General features: G+C 39.5%; 1 protein-coding gene across 6 annotated transcripts in view; it reads right to left on the minus strand.

Annotated features, from left to right (window-relative positions):
* RABGAP1L (RAB GTPase activating protein 1 like) overlaps positions 1 to 27883 on the minus strand; it is a 765799-nt gene that overhangs the window by 125361 nt on the left and 612555 nt on the right. The gene's annotated exons all lie outside the window — the stretch shown is intronic.

Consider the following 27883-nt stretch of genomic DNA (forward strand, 5'->3'; position numbering starts at 1 on the left):
AGGAGAAGCAGACTCTCTTTGAGCGGGAAGCCTGACATGGGACTTGATCCCTGGATCCCGGGATCATGACCTGAGCCGAAGGCAGATGTTTAACCAACTAAGACACCCAGGGGTCCCTTTATTTATTATTTTTATTTGGGTTTTCTTTTTCTTATTTCCTGTCACCTAATCTCTTGAACTAAGAGAAGTGAATTACTGTTTTCCTACCACTATCATATAACTAATTCTCTTCATATCTCCTGCAGTTTTTGCATTATAGCTGCTAGTGCTATATTGCTATTATGAATCATCCTTCTTTGCCTTATTTAAAGCTTTTTCCTCCAAATTCAATCATGGCTGATATTAAAGATGCAATCCTACTTTATTGTGTTTTCCCAGTAAGCTTTTGCCCATGTTTTCAATTTTGTCTGTGGGATTCTCCATTCAGCCCATTACCCTGCTTCCTCTTTCTGCCTAATCAGGGCTGAGGAGGGTGTTGCTGCCAGCCCACATACCCATTCCCAGCAGTCTACACTGGACATTACTGGTTTGTCTGAGATCTGTAGCTGTGCATGTCTTTCTTCAACTGCATTTGTCTGTTCCTCATCACACTCTGTGGCTTGGGCTCGCAGGTCTCCTAGTTTCTTTAAAGACAGGGCTCGTGTTCCTTCTTTTTTGTTCTCCTAGTGCAGCTGGATGATTTGTGAGAGAGCAGGGAGATAATACCATCAGATATGCTCTGCCATTTTAAAACTAGAACCTAGAATTTGTTTTTTGCCAGTTCTCCTTCACTACCCATCCCCTGCTCTCTGGCCAAAGGCTACGCTCTACTGTGCACTGCAGATGTTCCTGATAAGGGTATGTTCTGGCCCTTAGCACCCTGAGTGAGGAAGGCAGTTTCTTATCTGTGCTCGTGTAGTTTCGGGGCTATTTTTGCACTGTCTATATCTACCTCCCACAGAAGCTTCTGGAAATCCTACTTCTTGTCTCTGACTCACGTCTCTCTCTTCAGTTTACAGTGTAGTCTGCCTTAAAGTATATTTTTACCAGCCAGTTCAAAGCTGATACTAAACAACACAAACCAATGCCTGGGCCACATTATGTTATTAATTTTGTGTTCTACCCACTGTGTACAAAGCCCCCTGCTGGGCATTTGTGAGGCATACCAAGATGAATGCCTCAGAAACTCATAATGAAGCAGAAAGAAAAGAAAAAAACATATATATATATATAGTTCCTATATATTTTTTTGCTAAATAAACATTTCCATGTAGTCTCCTTAAATGTCATGTTATGTCATCAGCGTTATCCATCTTTCTCTGGGTGCCCCCTGTAAAACGTCAGGTTTCTTAAACAATTAGAGGTAAACTGCCTTTCCTGTTCAAAGTCTCTTTTTCTTTTTTTAAAGTTTTAAAAAATTTATCCATTTCAGAGTCAGAGCACAAGCAGGGGGAGAGCAGAGAGACAAACAGATTCTCTGCTGAGCAGGGAGACAGACATGGGGTTCAATCCCAGGATGTGGAGATCATGACCTGAGCCGAAGGCAGATGCTTAACCATCTGAACCACCCAGTGCCCCTTCAAAGTCTGTACACTCTTGACATGGGCATAAAACTGCTACTGTTCATCAGTCCTTGCCTTGACTGCACAGCCTAAACAGTAAGAATTGAACTCATAGGGCAGTTGTATAAATTAGGATCCTCTGGCTGCAAAGAGGAGAGACTCAGTTGAGTTATGTCCAGGAGCTGCGTGTGGTTGTGTGGGTGTGAGAGGAGGAGCAGAGGGGGCATTATCAAAGGCCTCACATGAAAATGAGGAACAAGGGATGCCATGTGGCTAGGCCTCACGATAATTCATAAGAAGCAGCTTAACCAGGCCTCTTCCGAAGTATGGGAACGTAGGTTGGGAATTTCAAGTTGCGACTTCAAGTTGTCCAGGATCAGACAGATGTGCAAAAATCTGGTAAGTTCCTTATGCCTTTGGCAGCAGTAATTTGTTGATCATCCTCCCCTGCACATAGGAAGTAAAATCTGGGCAGCCCCACGCACACACTTTTTGAAAATCTCATGACTTGGCTCTTACTTATTTATTACTCTTGCTTACTCACGGCTTCTAGTGACTCATGTCATCTTTGTCTGCCTTTTTCTCTGGCTAAGTATTTGACTTCTGTTCCTATGAAATAATTCTCTCTACCTCAAGTTTAAAATTTCCTGAAAGAGAGGATCTGATCAGTCCACTGTGTCACCATCATGAGTTGGGATATATAAAGTACTGGCACCAGGCCTTGTAAGGGGTCAGCCTCCCGAAAGCCTGACTGCTTTAGGGCAAATGCAGATGGTAAGGTCAAGCAATACTGAACATGGCCACTGAGAGTTGTGCCTTGAGTTGACATCCTCAGGGTGGTATTATAGGTAGGATCCCTTGGAAAGAAAAAAAGGCCTCTGAGTATCAGGGTTTGGCCTGACTTTACAGTGGTTCAATTTAACTCGGTTCTGATTACCAAACATCATGCATTCTGCCCCAGGTTCTCCGTGACTTCCAAGGCAGACAGGCTCATTTTATTGCATTGTAAGCTTTTCCTGTATATTTAAATGTCACCCCTACCAAGATAAAAGTCCATAAGCTATACCACCAAAAGCAAATTTAGTCTAGCCAGCTAGAGATTCCTTGGGAAGAGTTAAATCAAATAGCACCTACCCCTGGTGTTCCAAGGTCTTGAAGTGATTGATATACCCACTTTTGTAGAGGAACCATCTATTCACTAAAGCTAGCCTAGTGTGTGCCTAGAAGAAATTGGGGCTTACTTATCATTTTACTTCTGCCACCTAAGACTACATAGACAAAAAGCTTTTTTAATTTCCCATATGACAATTTAGAACAGGATTTTACTTTACTTATCATAATCCCTGTAAGAGTAAGTTTTACTATCATCTTACAGATTGGAGAAGAAAATAATTCCAGAAACCAACAATGCCACAGTTTAGATTAGAGGGACACTGGATTCAGAGAATTAACTGCTACAGATTTAAAATTTCAACGACAGCACAGCTGTAAACATCAGCCTGGCCTAGCACCTGAACTGAGACAATAAATGTCTGGTTAGGTATAGACATCTGTTTGCTCAAGCCTAGCCATATGCCACTGGACTGAAGAGGAGGCAATAATCCACAGGGCCAGAATGTATTCTTTTAAAGCTCCTGTGTTTTGCAGGTTGGGGGGGGAATCTGTCCCTGTGTGTGTCTGCAACTTGCCTAATTCTTGCAAAATTATAAACTCTACCAATAATAAGAATAATCTAATAGTTTTGTTTAGAGTTCACAACTGAAGATATATTCATCAAAAGGATATAAATTTAGCTAAATTCCTTATACAACAAGCATTATCATCATAAGGGTTTTTAAAGACGATTTTATTTATTTATTTATTTGGCAGAGATAGATCACAAGTAGGCAGAGAGGCAGGCAGAAAGAAAGAGGGGGAAGCAGGCTCCCCGCTGAGCAGAGAGCCTGATGCAGGGCTTGATCCCAGAACTCCGAGATCCTGACCTGAGCCAAAGGCAGAGGCTCAACCCACTGAGTCACCCAGGCACCCCCATAATAAGGTTTTTAATAAAAATACTTCCAATTGCCCGATAATGATCTATATCTTAAAGGCACATTACTGATGGGAATAAAAAGAAATAATGCAAAAGATGCCTACTACAAGGAACATTTTTCCTATCAGTCAGACCCATACCATACTACTTCCAGCAATCACCTGGTTTCCCACCAAGAAGTTCTAAGCACTTACAATACTAATGTACCAGGAATTATAATGGATATTCAGCATAGGGAAGTGAATTTACCTTCTACTTGCCCTCAGGGGAAGGAATCATGACAGGGTCCAGCAAGGCAAATAGACTGAGAAGTAATAAGAAAATAATGTAAGAGTATTTCTAACTGGCTAATCTAATGGCCAAAGATTCCAAGGGGTATGTTCTGGTTTCAACATATCCCATCAGAGACAGGCACTTCTGACACATTTTGCATCTCTCCCGAAAGTGTTTACCATGAGAGAGCCTCTGCCATCTATTATTGAACCATAAAAAAGAAGAGATATCCAGTGGTGTTCCATTCAGTTTTACTGTTATGGTTAGTTAGTATCCCAGGACATAAGTTTGATTATATGTGAACATTAAACTAGGCAAGGAAGGGAATGGTGATCAAGGTCTTCACAAATTGTGCTTTGCAACGGGTTTGCCGTTAGCAAGTGGAAAGAGGCAGCTTGCAGGAGTGTGAATCTCTGAAATGAAAAACTGGGCCAGACAGAGTGGGAGTGACGCTTATCTTCTATGGAGAACAGGAAGCATTTATAACCTTCAAGTCCTCTCTCTTACCTCAAGCATCTTCAATCCCCTCACTCCTTTATAAACCTCCAAACATCCTAATCTATTCAAATTGCCTGGTTTCTTATGGAAGCAAACAATACATGGAAGGAAAATGAGAAAAGAAATGAATGGGAATGAAATTAGCTTCTTGGTATCACCTTGAAAGAAAATTAACATCTTCTTTTAATGTAATGTGAGCTGCTGAAATAGTTAAATCATAGGATCCTGGTGATTTAAAATAACGGAAGTTCATTTTTTGATCATGCAAAGTTCAGGTAGCAGGAGAGTGGGGTTTTCTGAACTATGTTATTGCTTAGGAACTCTGACTGATGGAGATTTTATCATCTTCAGCATGTGGTTTCCATGGTCCCTTTGGTTGCCAATATTCAATTGGCACAAGGGGTAGAGAGACAGGTTGGAGGCTATATGGGAGATTTCTCTTTCAACAGCTAGACTAAAGGAAGAAATGTACATCACTTTTACTCTCCTTCCTTTGCCCAGTCACATAGCTACACCTAATTGCAAAGGAGGCTGGGAAATGTAGTTCAAACTGTATCAGCAGGAGAAATGAAAACAGGTTTAGTGAACAATATGCCAATCACTGCCATAGATTACTATACTTCATCTGCAAATACACCTAGCTCTTGCATCCTAGGGATGTGAATTTAAATGGTATATTTGTTACAGTGAAATTCTATTACTTCACAGATTGCTTCCCAATGAAACTTACTAAAAAATGAATTGCCCATAAAAGGAAAATTTTCATTTAAATTCCACACTGGTTTATTCTAATATGAGTTCAACTACATAAAAACATTTTAAATTCTCTTCATTTACATTATATCAAATAGTGGTACTGTCTCTACTTGGATTTCTTGTCAAATTTAATATTTCCAAAACTCTACATTTTTAAAATCAAATATGTGATCTTCCCTCCATATCTCCCCCTGTCTTTGTCGTCTTAGAAAAAGACCTCCAGACAGTCTGTAATTCAAGCCAGAGCCTGGGAAACAACCCTTTATATTTTTCTCCCAAATCCCCATCCAATTCATCAGCAGGTTTTACTTTCAAAGTATATCTTGAATTCCTTAATTTCTTCCAATTTCCCCTAATCCAAGGCAATCCACTTCTCATGTGGATTATTGCTGTAGTTTAAACTCTACCTCTACCTTTAGAGTAGCTCCCTACTTTTATATTTTTTTAATCTGTTCTTTCTCACATAAGTCAGGTAATCTTTTGAAAATCCTTCTAAAGACTTGCATTATGCTTGGGATAAAATCCAGAATCCCAACGGAAGGCTTTGAGGCCCTGCAAGAATCTGGTCCCTGGCTTCCTCTCCGACCTCACTTGCCAGCACTTACTTTGCTCAATCTGTACCAGCCTTCCAGTTCCTTGAAAAGGGCAAATGCCTTTTTACATAAGGGCCTTACCACACAGTACTTCAGGGGAAAAGAAAAAAAAATTCCAGGAAAAAAAATTTTTTAAACCATAATATATATTTTGTTTTTAACCATGAAATATATTTTCATATCACTGATACATATGACTCCCATTTACTCAAACATTAAGGCCAAGATAGGCAATTAACCGAACTGTTTCACTTTGGAAGAAGAGGTATAGGAAAGGGATGGGGTCCCCCCCCACCGCCCAGTTCACCTACTGACAGGGAAACCCCTCTCTGTCTTCAGCATGATGCCCGTCAAAGCCCAAGATCTAGTCCACGAGGGATTGGCAAATGCCTAAAGAACAAAATATAGGTGTAGAATTTGCTAATATCCCAGGATTCAGGTTTTCACATTAATTCCTGGCTCCTAAATTTTTTTTATTTTCCCACTCACTCAGCCACACATTTAAAAATATTTTTAAATTATTTTATCCAGAAGTTTTAGATGTTCTGTACCAGAAGGGTTTATACTGACATCTGGTCCACTATTTGGCCAGAAAGAAAAGATCTATGGCCTACATTACTACTCCCCTTCAGCCAGCGACATCCTATTAAACTTTTAGAGCTTCAGCTTAAAATGTTCCCTTCCTCTGAAAAGTTTTCCTTCATCCTCATTCCACAGCCTAAATTAGCTTCTTATTATTTTCTCTCCTAGAACAAACTTCTCTTTCCCTCCGTAACCTTTGTTACAGTTTTTGATTATACATTATTTTCACGTTATCTGTCCCTTCCATTATCCTGTAGGTTCCAGGAGGACTGGAATCCTGTCTGATGTGATTATTCCTGAACAGAATGCCTAGTCGGGTGCTAGGAGATGGTAGGTGAGCAAGAAACCCTAGATGCTTCTAAAGCAAAAAAAATGAACAGATGAAATTGAATGTAATCATATTGGGTCAGTAGTCTTAAATCCTGCAAGTGACTGATAAATACTGGCACTATCTAACAACTTGTAAATACTGATTGCCTTAAAAAACCATGTGCTACAGTATAAGATGAATATAAAAAACAGAGAGGTAGTAAAGAGAGGTAGTAAAGCACAGACTCTAGAACCAAGCTGCCGGGATTCAGATTTTGGCTCAGTCACTTCTTAGCCAAGTGGCCCTAGTTACAGACTTACACATTTTGTCCCTTTTTTTCTACTCTGTACAATCAGGTCTGTAAGGGTATTTCATGATGTTAAAATAATGATTGAGTGATAAACATGCCAGGTACCTATGGAAGCAAGATATAATTGTTGTGGCTATTATAATGACAAATTTACTATTAACCAGTGGTGCCTTCAAACAAAAATGGCAAGTTGTATAGAATCAGGAGGGAGAAAGAGGCAACCCGTGGAAAGGCACTTGGGTTGCAGGTGTACTGGCAAGAGGGAGGGGTGCACAGAGACATCCACAAGGGAGGCAGGGGGGAACGGGTTGCACGGGTGCCCACTGCCAGCACACAGACATTACTGACACAGTGGTCAGGAGAGTGGAGCCTGGGATGGGTCTGCTGTCTCTTTTGTGCAACACACTCGTAGCATTTCGTTCACTTGATCCATCACCAATTCTCTATGGGGAGGGTGTCTTTGGATATGATTTTGGGCTCAGTTCATCCAAAATACCTGCAAACATCAGCCAAATAGGACAAGATAAAGTTCTGCTTCTTTTGACAACAAGTGTCTCTGGGCATTAAAGACAAGTTCTGTCTAATGCAGTTTTTCTGATAAATGCAATTCGTGGCATCTATTTTTCAAAAAACAAAATACTAGATCTTTCCCATTTTGGGGGGTCTTCCTTCTTCTTTCCAACTGCATTTTCCCCTAAATCCTGAGAATATGTTACACAGTATCTTCTTTTGCATCCATTCCCCAAACTCCAGATCCTGGGTCCATCTAAAAAAAGTCATTAGAGTTTGTATCTTATGATATTACACTGTCTATAGATCTGATTATTTTATAAGAAAGTTCTATTGCCCTTTTCTCTAGAAATAAAACTAGTTCTTTTTAGTAATCCTGAGACCACCTATCCTTGGCCTTCCATGAAAAATATACATTAAGAGGAGTTTAACTACATCACCCATATTAAGAGTCCAAAGTTCTATCTGTTGGGATAGAATGACTACAGCTGAACACTGAGATGAATTAAAACAAAAATAGAATTAACTAGGTCCAAGGAGTTTACTGTCTCTGCTTTCTTCCAGGGGTTTTAAGATTTCAGGTCTTATAGTCAAGTCCTTAATCCATTCTGAGTTAATTTTGGTGTGCGGTATAAGACAGTGGTGGAGTCTCAGTCTTTCGCATGTGGCTGTCCAGTCCTCTCATCACTTCTTGTAGTTTTCAACATACAGGTCTTTCACCTCCTTGGTTAAATTTATTCCAGGGTATTTCATTCTTTTTGATGCACTTCTAAGTGGGACTGTTTTCTTGATTTCTCTTTCTTTTTTTTTTTTTTAAGATTTTATTTATTTATTTGACAGACAGAGATCACAAGTAGGCAGAAAGGCAGGCAGAGAGAGAGGGGGAAACAGGCTCCCCGCTGAGCAGAGAGCCTGACGTGGGGCTCGATCCCAGGATCCTGAGATCATGACCTGAGAGAAGGCAGAGGCTTAACCCACTGAGCCACCCAGGTGCCCCTTGATTTCTCTTTCTGATAGTCCATTATTAATGTATGGAAACACAACAGATTTATGTGTATTGATTTTGTATCCTGCAGCTTTATCAAATTTGTTTTTCTTTGATGCAATATTTAAGTTTTTCTACACATAGTATCATGTAATCTAGAAGTAGTGACAGTTTTACTTTCTCCTTTCCAATTGGGATGTATTTTATTTCTTTTTCCTGATTAATTACTCTGGCTAGGACTACTAATACTATGTTCAATAAAAGTGGCAAGAATGGGCATCCTTGTCTTGTTCCTGATTTTAGAGGAAATGCTTTTAGCCTTTCACCATGGAGTATGGTATAATGTAGAGCACTTAAAAGTTTTTAAGCTTCCTCTGAACTCTGGAATCCCAATTCTCGCTGAATGATGAAATCAGTATCACAGCCTGGATTTTCTTTGTATTCAGAGTTATCTCCACTCAATTCAAAAGCAATTATTGTTCTGCTATCAGGGAACCTAAACTGATGCTGGCCTTAGTCACTTACTTTTATTGTAAAAAAAAAAAATTAAATTAAAATTTAATTGAAAATGCAATATTCGGGGCACTTGGGTGGCTCAATGCATTAAAGCCTCTGCCTTTGGCTCAGGTCATGACTCCAGGGTCCTACGATTGAGCCCTGCATTGGACTCGGGCCCTCTGCTCGGCGGGGAACCTGCTTCTCCTCTCTCTCTCTCTGCCTGCCTCTCTGACTACTTGTGACCTCTGTCTGTCAGATAAATAAATAAAATCTTAAAAAAAAAAGAAAAGAAAATGCAATATTAGCTCATAATAACAAAATGTATAAAAGGATATTATTAAATAAAAATGATTAATAAATGTTAGTAAATATTATTAAAATGGCAAGGAAATGCCCTTTCCACACCAAATTCTCAGAAATGAAGTTAATTTTTTATATATATACTTAAACATAAATTTGTCATGCATATATGTGATAGATTGTTAGAGGGATGGTTCCCAATCAATCATGTCTTCTGATATCCATTTCCCATGTGTAGTCTCCTCTAACACTGACTCTCCATGTGATTTGTTTTGGTCAACATGATCTGGCAAATATGACACAAGCAGAGGCTTAATTTGTGCTTAGGCACTGGGTCTGGCCTTCTTGGAAACCTGGGACCACAATACTGTGGAGAAGCCAATGGTAAGAAAACATGTGGAAAGAGAGATCTTAACCCTGAGCTATCCCAGCTGCTGAATGCTACCACATGAATGAATCCAGAGGTAATAGCAGAACCACCACCCAGCCAACTCACAGAATCACGAGAAATATTGTTGTTATAAACCAGTAAGTTTTGCGATTGTCGGTTATGCAGCAACAGATAAATGACGTGATGTGCCATTTATCACATAAATATGCAGATCTATTATTGACATTCCTTGAATTTAGTTTATGAAGAATAAAATAAAATCGGTAATTGTGAAATACATGACAAAAACACAAAATATGATTATAATTTCCTACATAAATAAGGAACACATCACTTTGTCATTTGAGCTCTATATTAGCAGGCTTGATCATAAACTATTAATGACATTTTTCCTTGTCTGAAAAGGCTGTGGGTATATACATCTTAGCTTCAGTTCTTTCAACAGTTATTTTTACTATAGACAACTAATAAGGCAAATGAGACTATATAAAACTTGAAAAACTTTTAGTAGTTTTTAAAAAGATTTTATTTATTTATTTATTTGAGAGAGAGAGAGAGAGCGTGAGAAGGGGGAGGGTCAGAGGGAGAAACAGACTCCCTGCTGGGCAGAGAGCCTGATGTGGGGCTCAATACTGGGACTCCAGAATCATGACCTGAGCCAAAGGCAGTTGCTCAACCAACGGAGCTACCCAGGCACCCAGTATTCTTTTTTTTTTTTTTTTTTTAAGATTTATTTATCTATTTGAGAGAGAGAGAGCATGAGTGGGGGGGCAGAGAGAGAGAGAGAATCTCAAGCAGACTCTGTGGTCAGCACAGAGCCCAACATGGGCTCAATCTCACTGACATCATGACCTGAGTCAAAACCAAGAGTAGGATGCCAAACCAACTGCACCACCCAGGCCCCCCAGAACTTTAAGTATTCTAAAAATCATTAAAATCTAATATTTGAAGATATGGGAGGGCACCTGGTTACCAGAGCACCTAAGAAGAAAGCTGACATTCCCTCCAAGTCTTAAAGGTCTACAAAGGTGGAAAATGCACAAAGTCATATTTCATGATCCCTGTAGTATATATAATATGATAGATAGATGGCTTTTTTTAAAAAAAGATTTTATTGAGAGAGTAAGCAGGGGTTGGGGGGAGAGGGAAAGAGAAAATCTCAAGCAGACTCCATGCAGAGCACAGAGCCCATGTGGGGTTCAATCTCACTATGCTGAGATCATGACCTCAGTGAAATCAAGAGTCAGATGCTTAGCCAACAGAGCCAACCCGGCACCCAGACACCTTAATTTTTTTTTAAGATTTTATTTATTTATTTGAGAGGGAGAGAGTAGGGAGGCGCGGGGGAGCAGAGGGAGAGGGACAAGCAGACTCTGAATTGAGCAAGGAGTGGAGCTGGAGGTGGGGCTGGATCCTATGACCCCGAGATCATGACCTGAGCTGAAAGCAAGAACTGGACACTCAACCAACTAAGCCTCCCAGGCACTCCCAGACACCTAACTACCTACCCTTTTTCCTTTCTTTCTTTGTTCCTTTCTTAAGGATTTTATTTACTTATTTGAGAGAGAATGAGAGAGAACATGAGAGGGGGGAGGGTCAGAGAGAGAAGCAGACTCCCCACTGATGCCGGGACTCCAGCATCATGACCTGAGCTGAAGGCAGTTGCTCGATCAACTGAGCTACCCCAATGCCCCCAGACACCCCCAGACACCCCAGACACTTAAAAGTAAAATTCAGACCAATAAACTCAGCTATTTCATTTTTCTGTAGGAAGAAATCTGGAATACTGTTCAGTGTAATACATGAGAATTTTTGTTTATTTCCAGTATTTTCAAAGAGGATTTAAAGCCCAATGTTCTTCATCTTAAATGAACAGGATTTGCTAGCTAAATAAATATTTAATGAGTGACTTCTTTGATCCAGCTAGGCCTTCTTTGATCCCAGCGTAGGCTAGGCACTGGATCAGATACAAGGCATCTAGAGAAGAGCAAGGAAGAGCCAAAGCCTTGAGGAATTCACAATAAGAGAAAATGACTCAAAATGAATATAGTAATAATGGCTAAAATTTTTTGTATACTAGGTATATACAGCGTTGTGCTAAATTTCTTACACAGTTGTGTAAATTCTTACACATCGCTCAGTTCCTTGAACGACGCAGGTGGTTAGAGGCACTGACCCCCCGCCATGGAGTAAAAAATCCACATGTAACCTTTGACTCTCCCATATTTAACTACTAGTAGTCAACTGTTAACTTGGATATCTCACCAATAACAGAGTCAATCAAGACATACTTTTTATGTTACCTGTATCATATACTATATACTTATAATAAAGTAGGCAGAGTAAAAGAGTTGTTAAGAAAATCACAAGGAAGAGAAAATACATTGGGGCACCTGGGTGGCTCAGTGGGTTAAAGCCTCTGCCTTCGGCTTAGGTCATGATCCCAGGTTCCTGGGATTGAGCCCTGCATTGGGCTCTCTGCTCAGTGAGGAGCCTGCTTCCGCCTGCCTCTCTGCCTACTTGTAATCTCTGTTAAAAAATAAAGTCTTTTAACAAAAGAGAGAGAGAAAATACATTTACAGTACTGTATTTGTCAGAAAACATCTATATATAAGTAGATCCACGCAGTTCAAATCTGTGTTGTTCAGGGGTCCAGTGCATACATTATCCCACTTAATCTTCACAGTAATCCTATTACATAGATAATATTATCCTTATTTTCCAGAACAGAGAGCTGAGGCATAGGGAGTATAAGAAACTTGCCAGAGATCACAGACGTAATACACAGACAAACCAAGATTTGAACCCCAACAACATGGCTTCAGAAAATCACATTCGTAACTACAACTGCATTGCTCTAGCCCAGGAATTACCAGAGTTAGAATAAATAGCAGCCCAGGCTCCCAGAGGAGGTGATAATGCCTGATCTGGGCTTAAAGAGTAAATAGGGGTTTGCTTGATCCCATAACTGCAACAGGAATTGATAAATAATTTAGCAGTGAGGCACGCATACGCTTAGCTTTAGCAATTCTTACAAGATCCTCAGGCAGTAGGTGTTAGTCTCATTTCATGATGAGAAAACTACTCAAGAAGATTAAGTAAATTTCTCAGGATCCCCCAGTCAGTCACAACTGGAATCAGAATTCAAAGCTAGACTTGTCTGCCTCCAGAGCCCCTGCGTTTGCAGGCACTCCACAGAGGGAAAGTATTGCAGGCGGAAGGGATGAGAGGGGACAGGCCAGGAAGGGGCATGGCATAGTGGTGCGAAAGAAGGGGCTCTCTACCAAGCTGAGGAGTGGGGGGGGGGGGGGGGTTTATCCTGCGGGTAAGAGGGAGCCAGCAGTGTTCTCTGAGGTGAGGAACGACAAGAAGGGGATGATTTTCCAGGCAGACAACTCTGGTGGTAGTGAGTATAGGAAACTGGAGAAGATTAAAAACTAAAGCCAGAGAGACCCGTTGGTCTGAGGTGAGAGGTCTAAGAAACTCCTGCTATGCCAGACACTTCCCTTCAGAATATTTCCACAGCAAGACAATGTCTACAGTCTGTCTTCTTAAACAATGGGCATCTTAAAATTTAGTGAAATGGTTTTTTTTTAAGATTTTTTAAAAAATTTATTTGACAGAGAGAGATCACAAGTAGGCAGAGAAGCAGGCAGAGAGAGAGAGAGAGCCAGAGAGAGAGAGAGGAGGAAGCAGGTTCCCTGCTGAGCAGAGAGCCGGATGTGGGACTCGATCCCAGGACCCTGAGATCATGACCTGAGCTGAAGGCAGAGCCTTAACCCACTGAACTACCCAGGCGCCCCTGGTGAAATGTTTTAAAATAAAAAATTTTATGTGAATGATTTCAGAAAATACATTAAATTCTATGTTATGTAGTATTCATACTATGTTGTTGCTTAAAGTGTCCATTCTATTAAAATAGAATATAGACTTTCTTCTATCACTAGACATCCTGCTAAGACATAACTTATTCACTTGCCCAACTTACTGCTTCTCTTTAAGGAAAGGAAGAGAAAGAGGGAGGCTGTGGTTTATATAAGATCTGATACAATGTAAAGGCAGGATTATAAGGAAGTTAATGTGGGAAGACCAATACCAGAACAAGGGTATATAAGGTAAATTAGAACTTTTCCCAACATGCCTTGCTAACAACGGGGGCTGATGGAAGTAGAGGGTAGAGCTGTAAAATCTTTTCAATAATCTGAAATTTTAGGATAGAAAGGGAGAACTTGGGTATGCTGGCAAACATGGGAAATTTCCTGTCATGTATTATCAGACACTGGAGAGCACTTCAGGGTTACCAAGTTAAGATCCATGTTAAGAAGAGAGTATTTTCAGAGAACCTGGAGAGAAACTGGCATTTTGTTGACTATGAAAAAAGACATTATTAGGGACTGAACTGTACACCCCCAAATTCCTATGTTGAAACCCTAACACCCAGTACTGGTAAACCCACCAGAAGAGAAGATTAGGACACAGACAACCCAGACAGAGGGACGACCACACGAGGACACAGTGAGAGGACGGCCTCCTGCAAGACAAGCAGAGAGGCCTCAGAAGAAACCAAACCTGTCACCCACCCCGCCCCAATCTTGGACTTCTAGCCTCTGAACTGTGAGAAAATAAACTGCTGTTGAAGCCCCACAGTCTGTGGTATTTTATGATGGGAGCCCTAGCTGATGACTACAGACACGAAGACCCAAGGCCAGACATGAGACCCATTAAGTAAGGACTGCCTCTTTAGGAACCAACCTAGCCAGAAACTCCAACACGGAGCAGGAGCCAGTGGGAAGTATGGCGACCTGGAGGGTAAGGGAGAACGGAGGACAGCGCAGTGCATGGAAAAGAGAAGGAATGGAACATGGCAAGGAACGCACTGGTAAGTGCGTTGAACCTGTGCTAAACTGCGTACTGAAGTCTCCAACCTAAACCACTTAACTCTGAGCTCTACCACCTCTTCATGTGGTCCGTACTCCAAGATTCCCTCGCTGGTAACAATACTAGCAGCAGCGACAGGAGAGGTAGTGAAATGATAAATGATGGGTGTCAGAAAGAGACCATGCGAGCCACATGCAGCCATGGGGGTGGGAAAAGGGGCAGGCAGGGAGCAGGGGAGACACTCCAGATGAAAGAAAGCGCTCTCTTTCCCAGGTGATAGCAATAAAAAGTCCCAGGCAGAGGAAATGACAATGAGAAAGTATTTCCCCTTTAATCACGACTATCAGCTATAGCAAGGAATATAATTTTCCTCTCAGCAGTTTGTTTGCCTTTAAGTGGAGCTTCAGAAAGCGTGACAACAGTTGGAGACATGTGAATAACACTTAAAATGTTTCACTATCTTTTTTGGGTTGCTATTCTCATTTATGTGCTACTTCCACCACCTTAAAAGATTTTTTTTTTTTTTAAATTTTTTTGCCGGGGAGAAGGAGAGAAAAAGGCATCATAGTAAAAGAAGTTAAGTTCTCCAGAGCATTAATTTGACTTAGTTATTTGCTGGCTAAATGCTAACTGGGCCCGTGGGTGGGTAGAACAAGCACATAATAACTAAGGAATTTTATCTTATACCCCCCAGAGCAGAGGGAGTGGCATCTTTTTTTCTCTCTCTTTTTTTTAAATTTAAATTCAATTACTTACCATATCATATATTATTAGTTTCAGAAGTAGAGGTCAGTGACTCATCCGTCTTACAGAGGCATGGTGTCTGGGATAGCTGTGGTTGAACGGTGTGGAAGACGAAGCCCCCAGGATCCAGTGACCCAGCTATCTTAACCCAACCTATTTTCAACACCTTCAACGTTTAAATTTATTTTTATTGCTACCTACAAAAACCAAATTATTTCTAGTGAGCAGCAACAAGGGAACAGAAGAACACCATATATATTTTCTGTCTACATCAGATCCCCAAACACAAACTGTGAAGCACACTTTAAATATAATCTTAATATGGATTCAAATAGTTTAAAAAAAAAAAAAAGGAGGCACGTGGGTGGCTCAGTTGGTTAAGCATCCAGCTGTTGAATTCAGTTCAGGTCATGATTTCAGGGTCATGAGATCGAGACTCACATGTCAAGCTCGGCACAGGGAGTGGAGCCTGCTTACGATTCTCTCTCGCTGCCCCTTCCTCTCGGCCCCCTTGTGTGCGTGCTCCCTCTCTCATGCTGGTTCTCTCAAAAACAAACACATAGTTCGTAAAAAACAAACAAACAAACAAAGAATGGTGGATCTCAGTGTTAAGTCGTTGCGGGAAGATTATTTATTACCAATGTTGCCAAAAAGTGAGTATGGGTTCTAATTCTAAATTTATTCTCTAACACAGGTAAACATATATTGTAACATTTAGAAAGTAATGGGCAAACCACTGCAGAAAGGTATATGAGATACGAAAACTCCCATTTAAGAGAATAACTGTTAGTCTTACTAAGTCTTCCGAAGACTGCTGAGATGAACTCATTGCAGAGAAGAAAAAGATACTTAAAGTCTGAAGGAAGAGAAACTGCTAGTTGGAATAGCAGTTTGAAGGATTCTTTTTTGTTTTTAATTCTATGTGCAAAGCTCTGCATGAGGACATTGTACCAAGTTTGGAATATATGTAAGGGTATGATGCTTTATTTCTATGATTTATTGTTTCCCTTACTAAAAAGATGCATATCTATAAATCAATTTTTATATCCATTTATCTTAATTTTCTTTGGTGTAGGACAACCTAATGATTTATATAGATTAGCTCACGATACAATACCCAGGTTCACCCATCAAGCTAATTTTAAAATATCTATATGGCTTTCTCCTTAATAAACTGAAAGAAAATGACAAGTAGAAGTAGGGATAATGGTAGAATGAAATGGCGGAAGTAAACAAAGGGACACATGCACTCTAGCTGATTAGGAAAAGCCAGAAAAGCTCAGTTTTCTAAATGTGGAGGGTACCTCATGCCTGGGCGTCTGGAGCTCTGGCCCATTTTCTCCACCTGTCATCAACCATTTCAGAGCACATCCAACATTTATATGTTCCCTCTTCATTCCCACAGTACACAACTATGAGAAGCAAGATCAAATTGTATTAATTTGGGGAAAAACAAAACAATGCCCTAAATCTGAAGCACAATGAGGATTCTGAATGTTAATAGAAAAAACAAGGGATGGGCACCTGGGGGGCTCAGTCGGTTAGGTATCTGACTCGTGATTTCAGCTCAGGTCATGACCTCAGGGTCTTGAGTTCAAGCCACCCACCCGCTGGGCTCCTGCTCCATGCAGAGTCTGCTGGAGATTCTCTCTCCCTCTGCTCCTGTCCCTCCCCTGCACATGCCCACACGTATTCTTGCCTGCGTTCTCTCTAAACAAATAAATAAATAAAATCTCAAAAAAAAAAAGAAGAAGTCTCAAAGGAGAAAAGAGGTAATTGTTTTGAAACTATCTCATTATCAGTTATTGATCATATCTCTATAACCTGTAATGTAACATTCTCCCAGCAGAAGATTATGACCCTTTAAACCAAATACTCCCAACTGTGGTTGTCAACATAGAGGTCTTTATAGGAAAAGAACACTAGATGTGGGTCCATTAAAAATGAATCCTATCGGGACGCCTGGGTGGCTTAGTTGGTTAAGCAGCTGCCTTCGGCTTGGGTCATGATCCCAGCGTCCTGGGATTGAGTCCCACATCGGGCTCCTTGCTCGGCAGGGAACCTGCTTCTCCCTCTGCCTCTGCCTGCCATTCTGTCTCCTGTGCTCTCTCTCTCTCTGACAAATAAATAAATAAAATCTTAAAAAAAAAAAACCGAACCCTATGCATGGTGTACATAAGCGCACACATTTTAGATCTATGGAGTAGACAGACGCTTCTCTGTGGCCTCATTGCTAATTCAAAGAAAGCCTTTATTTGGGAGATTATATTCTTGTTTACACATAGTAACAACAGTCAGAAATAAATAGCAAACAGGATGAAGAAATTAAAGGTAAGTTACTCTTAATAGAAATGTTCTTGACAGTTTTGTTCTAGAATAAAAGTTATTTTTCAAACAGTTAAATTCAAATCCACAGTTACAAATATGGAGGTCTTAAAAGGGAAAAAATGTTAAGTTCCTAGATAAACAAATTTACCATATCCCATTACAAATGTGATTTGTGGGAGGCAAGCCAAATTATATCAATCCACTCTGGGAGTGTAGGTAATTGTCCTCCTCAGGAAAGAGTTAACTGAGCTAGAGCAGAGCTCAGAATTTTCTGAGGCACGTAGTTAGCATGGTTACGCCTGTGTCATTGGTGGTTACCTCTCCCACATGGAGCAGGAAGACAATTTTGGTGTGTGAGGAGGATGCCAGGGCCCTCCTCATCGCCCTTGCTCCTGTAGCCTCTGCCATCTCTGTTGATTCTGCCTCAAAGCATTTCCCAATGTCTCCGATCACAGGAAGATGGGAGAGATGATAGCACTGCTGCTAGGACAGAGAGAGGAAGTCAGAGGAGCTGGCCATAGATGGCCAAAGAGCAACTGGCATGATTCTGCTGCCACAAACTAACCTGAGCTACAACTGAAAATTTCGAGTACAAGTCAGTATTGTCTTCCAGTGTCACTAAACTGTCTTTCAAATATGTAAGAGTTTTGGGAGGAAAGTTGTTTTTCTTCTTGGGTAATCACCACCAACTCATTTAATGTTCTCCTCCACCATTCTCCTTAGTCATGGAGTTCAACAATTCTTTGTAGCTGTCCCCCGCCCCTTTCCTTGCAGACTCCCAGTCCCCACTGGTTTTTACTTCCTCTTCTACTTGTTAGACTCCATTTTCCATCATGTCAACCACACTCTGGTTTCTAGCCTCACCTCTCTGAACCTGTGTGTGCTAGGGTCATTGACTACTAGTTCCTGAGAAGCAACTATTAACATTGAGACATTGTATGAGCCAGTTTTCTTTCTTTCTTTCTTTCTTTCTTTCTTTTTTCTTTTTTTAAAAGATTTTATTTATTTTTTTGGGGGGAGGGTGCAGAGGGAAAGGGAGAGAGAAAATCTCAGGCAGACTCCATGCAGACAATGGGCTTGATCTCATGACCCTGAGATCCTGACCTGAGTCAAAATCAAGAATCAGATGCTTAATCAACTGAGCCACACAAGTACTCATGTGTGAGCCTGTCCTTAAGGCACTGGCACCCTGAAATCGGCCATCGTAGGATTATGTATATCATGGAAATTGGAACAAGTGACAGATCAGGGATTCCCCTTTTCCTCATTTCTCTGTATCCCCCAAGATCCGGTTTATTAGTGCACCATTGCTCTGTCCCCACTGTCCTTCCTTTGCCTCATGCTGGCAAACCTCAACTTAAGGTCAAAGTAACCGTCTATTTTCTTCATGTACACATTAATGTATACATAATGCCTCTAAGAATTACTGGCATTTATTCAACTTCTTCCTTCTTGAAAACAAATACATCCAGGATGCTCAGTGTTTCTAGAGAGACTCAGAAAATGCTACAGAGTTTTTGCCACTATGAATTCATGATCTCCAACAATGGTTCAACAACTGTTTTGTGTGTTCTCACTTAGTTCTTCCAATCTCTGCAACATCCATTCTAAAAGCTTTTCCATGTTCTTTAAATCTCTCACTCTACTATAAATTCCCTTCACTCTAGATTCTGCTTAATTAAAATAACAGAAACCTTCAAATGAAATATTTTCAATTTCCTCCTCACCAAACTGCATATTCCCTTCATCCCTGATGATTCCTTGCTCATTCCCTTCTACTATAATGGAAGCTAGGTCTATTCTTTGGTATCTAATCCCTTACCCTCCTCCTTGGAGGACTGCCTCTTGATATATTTCCCTTCCTTTACCAAATCTTCAACTTTTCTCTTTTGGTGGGATTTTTCTTCTTATCTGAAGATGGACTGGTCTGGTCTCTACGTTATCAACCCTCATGAGTCTCTAAGCTATAGTCCCACTGGCCTTCTCCCAGTTTCTTCAACATAACTTACTCTTTCCTACTTCACAGTGTTTGTACAAGCTGTTCCTTCATTCTGGAATGCCTTATAATCTCAGTTCAAGAAAGCTTTCCCTAAATTGTTGACTGAATCTGAGTCAGGTTCTTTTGCTCCTTCCCATCATATATCCTCATTATGTCCCTTCTGAGCTTTTGTCTTACTTTGTAACTATACATTTATTATTATTATTAGTATTATTTTAAAGATTTTATTTATTTGAGAGAGAGAGAGAGACAGAGTGAGAGAGCATGAGAGAGGAGGTCAGAAAGAGAAGCAGACTCCCCATGGAGCTGGGAGCCTGATGGGGGACTTGATCCCAGGACTCCAGGATCACGACCTGACCCGAAAGCAGTCGCTTAACCAACTGAGCCACCCAGGCGCCCCTATACATTTATTGTTAAGGTGATTATATAACTAAAATTTTCCACACAATAATATGGAAATCCCCTGATTTCAGGGAGCCTATCTACCCTACATTCCCTGGTTCTAGCATAGTGCCAGGCATATATAGCAGGTGCTCAATGAAGAAATTGATTCATTGAAGTTTTGTAGCATTTAAAGAACTCATCTTTCCCATCCTCCAAAAAATCCATCTCAATCTTATGTCTTCTTATCTCTCTTGTACTTATTCTCTGGCTTGCTGGCCATCTCTTCCACCCCCATCTCCTTCCCATTCTAACCTTCTTACGAGAGTTGTTTTATCTTCCTTTCTCCATTTCCTCCTCTCCCATTTATTTCTTGAATCATTGGAGTTTATACTTCATCACTCCACTGAAACTACTCTCGCTAAGGCCATTAAGGACATCTTTATCATTAACTATTGCACAATGTCTGCTTTTCACTCCTTATCACCTTATATGACCTCTAAGCATTACTGACATTTATTCAACTTCCTTGTTGAAAATAAATACCTTTACCCTTAGTGATCACACTTCACTTCTCTTCTGGGTTTCTTCCCGCTTTCTCTGTCTCACTGGCTTCTACTTCTTTTTTTCACATATTAATGTCCCTATCCTCAACATTCCTTTCTGCTTCCCTATGAGAATCTACCCACTCTCATGGTTTCAATAGTGGTGAAATCCAGCCTACTTTCCACCCACTACTTGGAATTTCTATATTTTTAGATATGAGACTGTGGATATACACTGCAAGCTGAACATGTCCAACAGTTCACTTATATTCCAACCTGTTTGTTCCCTTTGCAGTGGGATTACTATCAAGTTTCCTAAGTAAAAATTCTGAATGTCATGACTGGCACTCTTTCCCTTCCCTAATGCTCACATTTAATCACTAAGATCTGTGATTCTATCTCTTGAATATCTCTCGAATCTGTCATTATATCTCCAGCCTATAACAGATACTCTGGTCACTTTTCACCTGGATTATGTAAACATCCCTGAATTGGTTTGTCACCAATACCTAATCTTACCCCTTTCAACCCATTCTCCACACAGCAGCCAAAAAGTCCTTCCTAAAACAAGCAGCTGATTATTTCTGCCTCTTAACTTAAAACCCCTCAATGCTTCCCACTGCTCCTGGGATTGGCTTACAGGCTCTGCACTAGCCGTCTGGCTCCTGCTTACCTTGTCTTCTGTTTACTCCCTTCATTTCCTATTCTCTAGTCAACAACTACCATTAGGGTTTTCTTAGCTCTGGGCATATTCCTTCCCCTGACCTCAGATACTCCTTAACTCCGGCTAACCCATCAGGTCTTATCTTAACTCTTGTTTCCTCTTAGAAGTTCTCTTGCATAGTTCCTGCACACAATAGGCCCTTCAGAAATGAACTTCCTTTCCTAACTACCTTGTTTTAGTTTGACATCAAATTCTGAAGTTTTAATTTTGTTCAAATTATTTTACTAACAAAATCAAATGAAATGGGCTGATTTCTATTTTTAAATATTCTTTTATGAAGATCTACCAACAGACCATTTTAAATGATGTGATGAAATTTGCCACTAATGAGATGCACCACAAATGTGGCAATTGCAACATTATTCCAAATAAAAATGAACAGGAAGGAAGGAAGGAGAGAGAGAGAAAGAGAGAAAGAAAGGTGGATGGGGGGAGGGTAGAAGGCAGGGTGGGCGGGAGGGAGGGAGGGAGGAAGGAAAAGGAAGGGAAGGGAAGGGGAAGAAGGAAGGAATGAAGGAAAGAAAGGAAGGAAGAGAGGGACAGACAAAACTTGTTTTTCAGTCTTTGGAGAGTAATTTTCTCACAGAGTTTGCTTGTCCATAGGTATGTATATACAGGCCTCTGACTTCTACCATAGGTGTTTTACTTTTCTAGTTTATCCCTTTGTTCTTATCAGAACACTGTCAGCTAAATGAATTCTATTATAATTAAAACACTCAAATTTTTAATAATATTTCATCATCTTTCTACATAGCATTGAATTATATGGAGAGGCATGAAATACTGAATTAAATCGTATATGATGTCTAATATTTCCAAATTTTTGACCAAGAAGAATGTAATTTCATTCATTCAACCTAATACAATATAAATGGCATTGAATTTTATAGAAAAATAGGCAGATCAAGAATAATTATAAAGGTTATCTGTATAAGCACTTGACTATCTACAGATAGCCCATTCATAAATTCTTACACTTTGTAAAAATATCAATTTACAGGGCACCTGGGTGGCTCAGTTGGTTGGGCAACTGCCTTCGGCTCAGGTCATGATCCCGGAGTCCCGGGATCGAGTCCCGCATCAGGCTCCCAGCTCCATGGGGAGTCTGCTTCTCCCTCTGACCTTCTCACCTCTCATGCTCTCTCTCACTGTCTCTCTCTCAAATAAATAAATAAAATCTTTAAAAAAAATATCAATTTACTTAGCAAGTTTAAGACTGTCCCACAGTATAGAGGCTGGGTTTTTTTTGTGTTTTTTTGTTTGTTTGTTTTTGCTTTTTTTAGTTTCTGAATTCCTTTTAAGAATCTAATGAAAGCTATAGATCATCTTACCAAAACAAACAAAATGCTCATATGCTTGTGTCAAGAAATTTGAATTTCTACTGATTTCGAGTTCATGAAGCCAAGATTCAAGTTTAAGAAGGTCCACAGTAGCAGAATTTTTAACTACAAGTAACACCTGAATAATGATATTCAACAAAGCCAGAGGAAGTACAGGATATTCATATATTAAGTCTGATGGGTCAACACAGTTTCTGATTTTAACCTAGCTGAAGCCACAGGTGTAGGAAGATAGCAGAAAATTTTTAAATCATGTTAATTAAATCTGAAAAAATAAACACAAGTACATTTTTAATATTTAATATTATACAGGTTTTAGAAGAATAAAGCTATTTATCTAATCCACTGTGGTTTATTAATACATCTTATTGGTAGACACACAGAAATAAACCATGTATGGAAGTTATAAGTTATTTTCCATCTGCAACTGTTACGTCTATTTTAAAACCAATCAGTTCACTGAAATCACTCATCACCTAGTTCTTACAAGTTAGAGGGAAGTGATTCATCTTGTTGGATAACTCAATGAGAACAGGTCCATTCAAAAAAGATATAATGATACACAAATACTAACTTTGAAAATAATTAAAATCAAAATTTTTTACTTCTGATATTCTGTCTTTAATGTCAAGGCTGTAGATAAGAAATCGTGAGGGCAACTTTCCTGCCTGTTCCATACCTGCAGTCACCTCTGTCTGTGAATGCTTTGCCTGACACACAGCCTTGGTCTGTAAATCCATCATTCCCCAAAACCTGCAGTTGCCAGCATATTCTGCTACAAGGACGGCATGACAACTCACATCCTTAGCACACCCACACTTCCATTATTCATTGCCACACCTCAAGCTCCACAACCTCTCACAAGTTGCAGCACATCCGAAAGGGGAAGAGGGAGGTGGTGTGAACGGTGGGACAGACCTTGGTGTTTTTTCAAAACGCCAAGCTGCTTGAAATTGATTTAGTGGTTATGACTATCTTTGGTTTAAAGTTTTTTCTTCAAGAAGTTTAAATGACACAGAATACAATACAGTAGTAGAAGAGGAAACATCAGAGTATATCACATATTGTTGAAGGGTATTTCTTTAGGGGTGTGTGTGTGTGTGTGTGTGTGTGTGAGTATGGACAGGGTTTTGACGTAAAAGCTATTTTAAAATGTAGGTCTCAGTTGAAAAACAATTTTAAACCTTCAGGTTGGAAACCCGTGCTTCAGTTCCAGCATGATCCCTGGATATTGTACTACTTCCATCTCTGAGTTTCATCTCACATCTGCCTCATAATCACTTTATAAATTAAAATGATATCCTGTGATATAAATCAATATACAAAACTCTGTTGTATTTTAATACATGAGTAAGAAACTACCAGGAAGAGTAATTAAGAAAACAATCCATTTTATAACTGCATCAAAAAATATCTTGGAATAAATTTAACCAAGGAAAGATCTGTATACTGAAAACTATAAGACATTAAGGAAAGAAACTAAAGACACAAATAGATATTCTGTGTTTACAGGTTAGAATAAATATTGTTAAAAGGTCCACACACCCAAAGCAATCTATAGATTTGACACAATCCTTATCAAAATTCCAATGGCATCTTTCACAGAAATGGAACAAACAATTTTAAAATTTGTATAGAACCACAAAAGATCCCAAATACCCAAAGCAATCTTGAGAAAAAAGAACAAAACTGAAGGCATCACACCTTCTGACTTCAACTATATTACAAAGCCAAAGTAATCAAAACAGTATGGTAGCAGCATATAAAAACCAGACACATAGATCAATGGGACAGAACAGAGAAGCCAGAAATAAACCCATGCATATGTGGTCAATTAACTCACAACAAAGGAGTCAGGACATACTTTGGGGAAAGGTAATTTCCTCAATAAATGGTGATGGAAAAACTGGACAGCCATATGCAAAAGAAGGAAACTGGACCACTATCTTATACCAAACATAAAATTAACTCATAATAAAACTCCTAGAAGAAGACATAGGTGATTATCTTGGTAATTTTTTTTGGGATTTGACATCTAAAATAAAGATAACAAAAGCAAAAATAAACCAAGTGGTACTACTAAAAAACTTTTGCACAGGGATGCCTAGGTGGCTCAGTCAGTTAAGTGTCTGCCTCTTGATTTCAGATCAAATTTTGATCTCAGGATTATGAGTTCAAGCCCCATGAGTTTAAAAAACAAACAAACAAACGCTTCTGCACAGCAAAGGAAAGCCATCAACAAAATGAAAATGCAACCTATTGAATGGTAGAAAATATTTGCAAACCATATGTCTGATAGAGTTAATATCCAAAATATATAAAGAACTCATATAACTCAACAGCAAAAAACCCAAACAATCTGATTAAAAAATGGGCAGAGGACCTGAACAGACATCTTTCCAAAGCAGACATACAGATAACCAACAGGTATGTGAAAAGGTGCCCAACACTACTAGTCATCACGGAAACGCAAAATACAAGTGCCATGAGATGTTGCCTCACATCTGCTAGAGCACTTATTATCAAGAGAATAAGAAATAAGGATTGGCCAGGATGTGGGGAGAAGGAAAGCCATGTGCAATTGTTGGTGGAAATGTAAATTGGAGTAGCCATTATGGAAAATGAAGGTTCTTCAAAAAACTAAAAATAGAACTACCATACAGTATAGCAATTTCACTTCTGGTATTTATCTGAATAAAACAAAAACACTAATTTGAAAAGACAGTATGGATCCCTATATTCATTACAGCATTATTTACAATGGCCAGTAATGGAAACAACCTAAAATCCACTGATGGATGAATGGCTAAAGAAAATGTGGTACACATGCACAACGGAATATTATTCAGCCACAAAAAAGAATGAAATCTTGCCATTAGGCACAATATGGTTGGAACTTGAGGGCATTATGCTAAGTGAAGTAAGTCAGACAGAAAAAGATAAATACCATATGATCTCACTTATATTTAGAGTCTAAAACAAAACAAAAATACCCAAGTTCAGGGATACAGTGAATCGACTGATTGCCCAAGGCAGGGGGTAAGGGCTGGGTGAAATGGGTGAAGGGAGTTGAAAGGTACAAATTTCATTATCAAATGATGACATTATTCATTATAAAATAAATAAGTCATGAGGATACACTATACAGCATGGTGACTAGTTAATAATACTGTACTGCCACTAGGAGTGCAGAGCTTGAAAGTTCTTACTATGGATGGTGACAGGAGTTAACTGGACTTACTACGGTGATCACTTTGCAATTTTGCAACTGAAACTAATGTTATGTCAATTACACCTTAATAAATGTGGTGTCCTGTGAGTACTGTTTTATGTACCTAAGAAACCATTACTCTCCTTAGATAATGCAAAAACAAAAAACAAAACCCAAAACAAGACCTAAAAACAAAAAACAAAATCAAATAATTCATTATTACTTAAAATAAAAATTCATGTCTATCTGCTCACGTTCATATAAATCATTCTGGTGGCACATGTTCATTCCAGAAAGTTGACCCAGATCATATTTTGAACTTACTTCCTAACATTTGAGGTTTCTGTGTCTTTCAGATCCTGTGATTCTGGTTTGACCATTGTTAAGGTGCCTCCTTCCTCTGAGGAGCTTCATACATTATACTGGAAAAAAATCCTTCCCTATGCATCTCACAATTCTAGATCATTTGCCTGGGTTTTCCATTCTCATTGATTGTCTGATGCTACCAAATTTCCCTTAAAGACATTTAACTTTCCATCTTACCTGTACCTCCTAACTCTTTCATCTCATTCTTAGAAATGAATGTTTTATTTTAACAGATTCCTATAGCACTGTTCTAGTTACAGTACTTGGATAGCTCTGGAACAATCAAAGGCCAGAGCCTACCTTTCAAACACACCACCCACAAAATTCAATCAAAGCCACCATGACCACTGAAATGTATTTTCAAAGTCTACAGACAGGGCGCCTGCGTGGCTCAGTGGGTTAAGCCTCTGCCTTCAGCTCAGGTCATGATCTCAGGGTCCTGGGATCGAGTCCCGCATCGGGCTCTCTGCTCAGCAGGGAGCCTGCTTCCTCCTCTCTCTCTCTCTGCCTGCCTCTCTACCTACTTGTGATCTCTGTCTGTCAAATAAATAAATAAAATCTTTAAAAAAAAAAAAAAAAGTCTACAGACAAACGTAACTCATGCTTAGTGATTTGGCCCAGCCGAATAAAATAATCAGTCTGGAAGGCTTTACAAGTTTGCATTTTAGGATGAAGATTCAGAGGTCTGTTTTGCTTAGTATCTTTGGAAATTGATTTTTTGAATATACAATTCACTTGAAAGACAATATTTTTTTTCTGTTCAGTTATTTACGTTCAGCACTGAATTATACTTTTTGATATTCAGAATTTACTTTAAGTTAAATCAAAAACAACAGTGTTACACCAAAAAAGTATTAGAGCAAGTACGGTGCTTAAATAAAGTACATGTCAAAGTACATTATAAGTAATGAGCTTAATAACCTAATGGCAACTCAATCTTCTAATCGCCTAATCCAAAATCCATGGAGTCATCTTGACTCCTCATTTCCTCTCATACTCATGGGTAATATATCACAAAATCTTTTTGGTTCTCTTTCAAAATATACTCAGGTTCCAATCACCTCTGTCTCCACTCCATCGCTCTGGTAAACTCTATCATTATATCTCAACAGGATTACTGCAAAAACCCTGTGTGATCCCCTACTTCCACTCCTAACTTTCTAGCAGTCTGTTTTCAACACAGCACTGTGATCCCCTAAAACCTCAGATAGATTGTATCACTCTACCACTCAAAACCCTGCAAGAGCTACCCACTTCACTCAAAGTAAAGCCTGAATCCTTACAAAGACCTACATTTTCTGGCTCCTTGTGAGCTCTCTAACTTCCTTGTCTATTGCTCATTTTCATTTACTTCACTTACTTCATTTACATTGGCCTTCTTGCAGTTCTTCAAACCCACCAGGCATGAGCCAGCCTCAGGGCCTTTGAACTAGCTGTTGCCTCTGCTGGAACCCTCTTCCCCTAGATATCTGTACGACTAACCCATCTCCTTCACCTTCTTAATGAGATCTACCTACTCTGACTACCTAGTAACAACTCTAACTTTCCTTCTCCTTACTAATCCAGTCTTGCTTATTTTGCCCTACTTTTCCTTTTTTCCTAGCCACTTATCACCTTCTTTCATATTAAACATATTATTTATTATGTTAGTCATTTATTGTCTGTTCCCTTCTGCAAGAACATGAGGTCAGTAAGACATGGGATCTTTATGTTTAGAAGGGAAATTTATATTTATGTCATAGGTGAGAAGATTCCTGGTATATTCCAGAGGTACAAGAATTAACATCA

Source organism: Mustela erminea, chromosome 17, assembly GCF_009829155.1.
Source record: "Mustela erminea isolate mMusErm1 chromosome 17, mMusErm1.Pri, whole genome shotgun sequence".
In the NCBI taxonomy this organism is placed as follows: domain Eukaryota; kingdom Metazoa; phylum Chordata; class Mammalia; order Carnivora; family Mustelidae; genus Mustela; species Mustela erminea.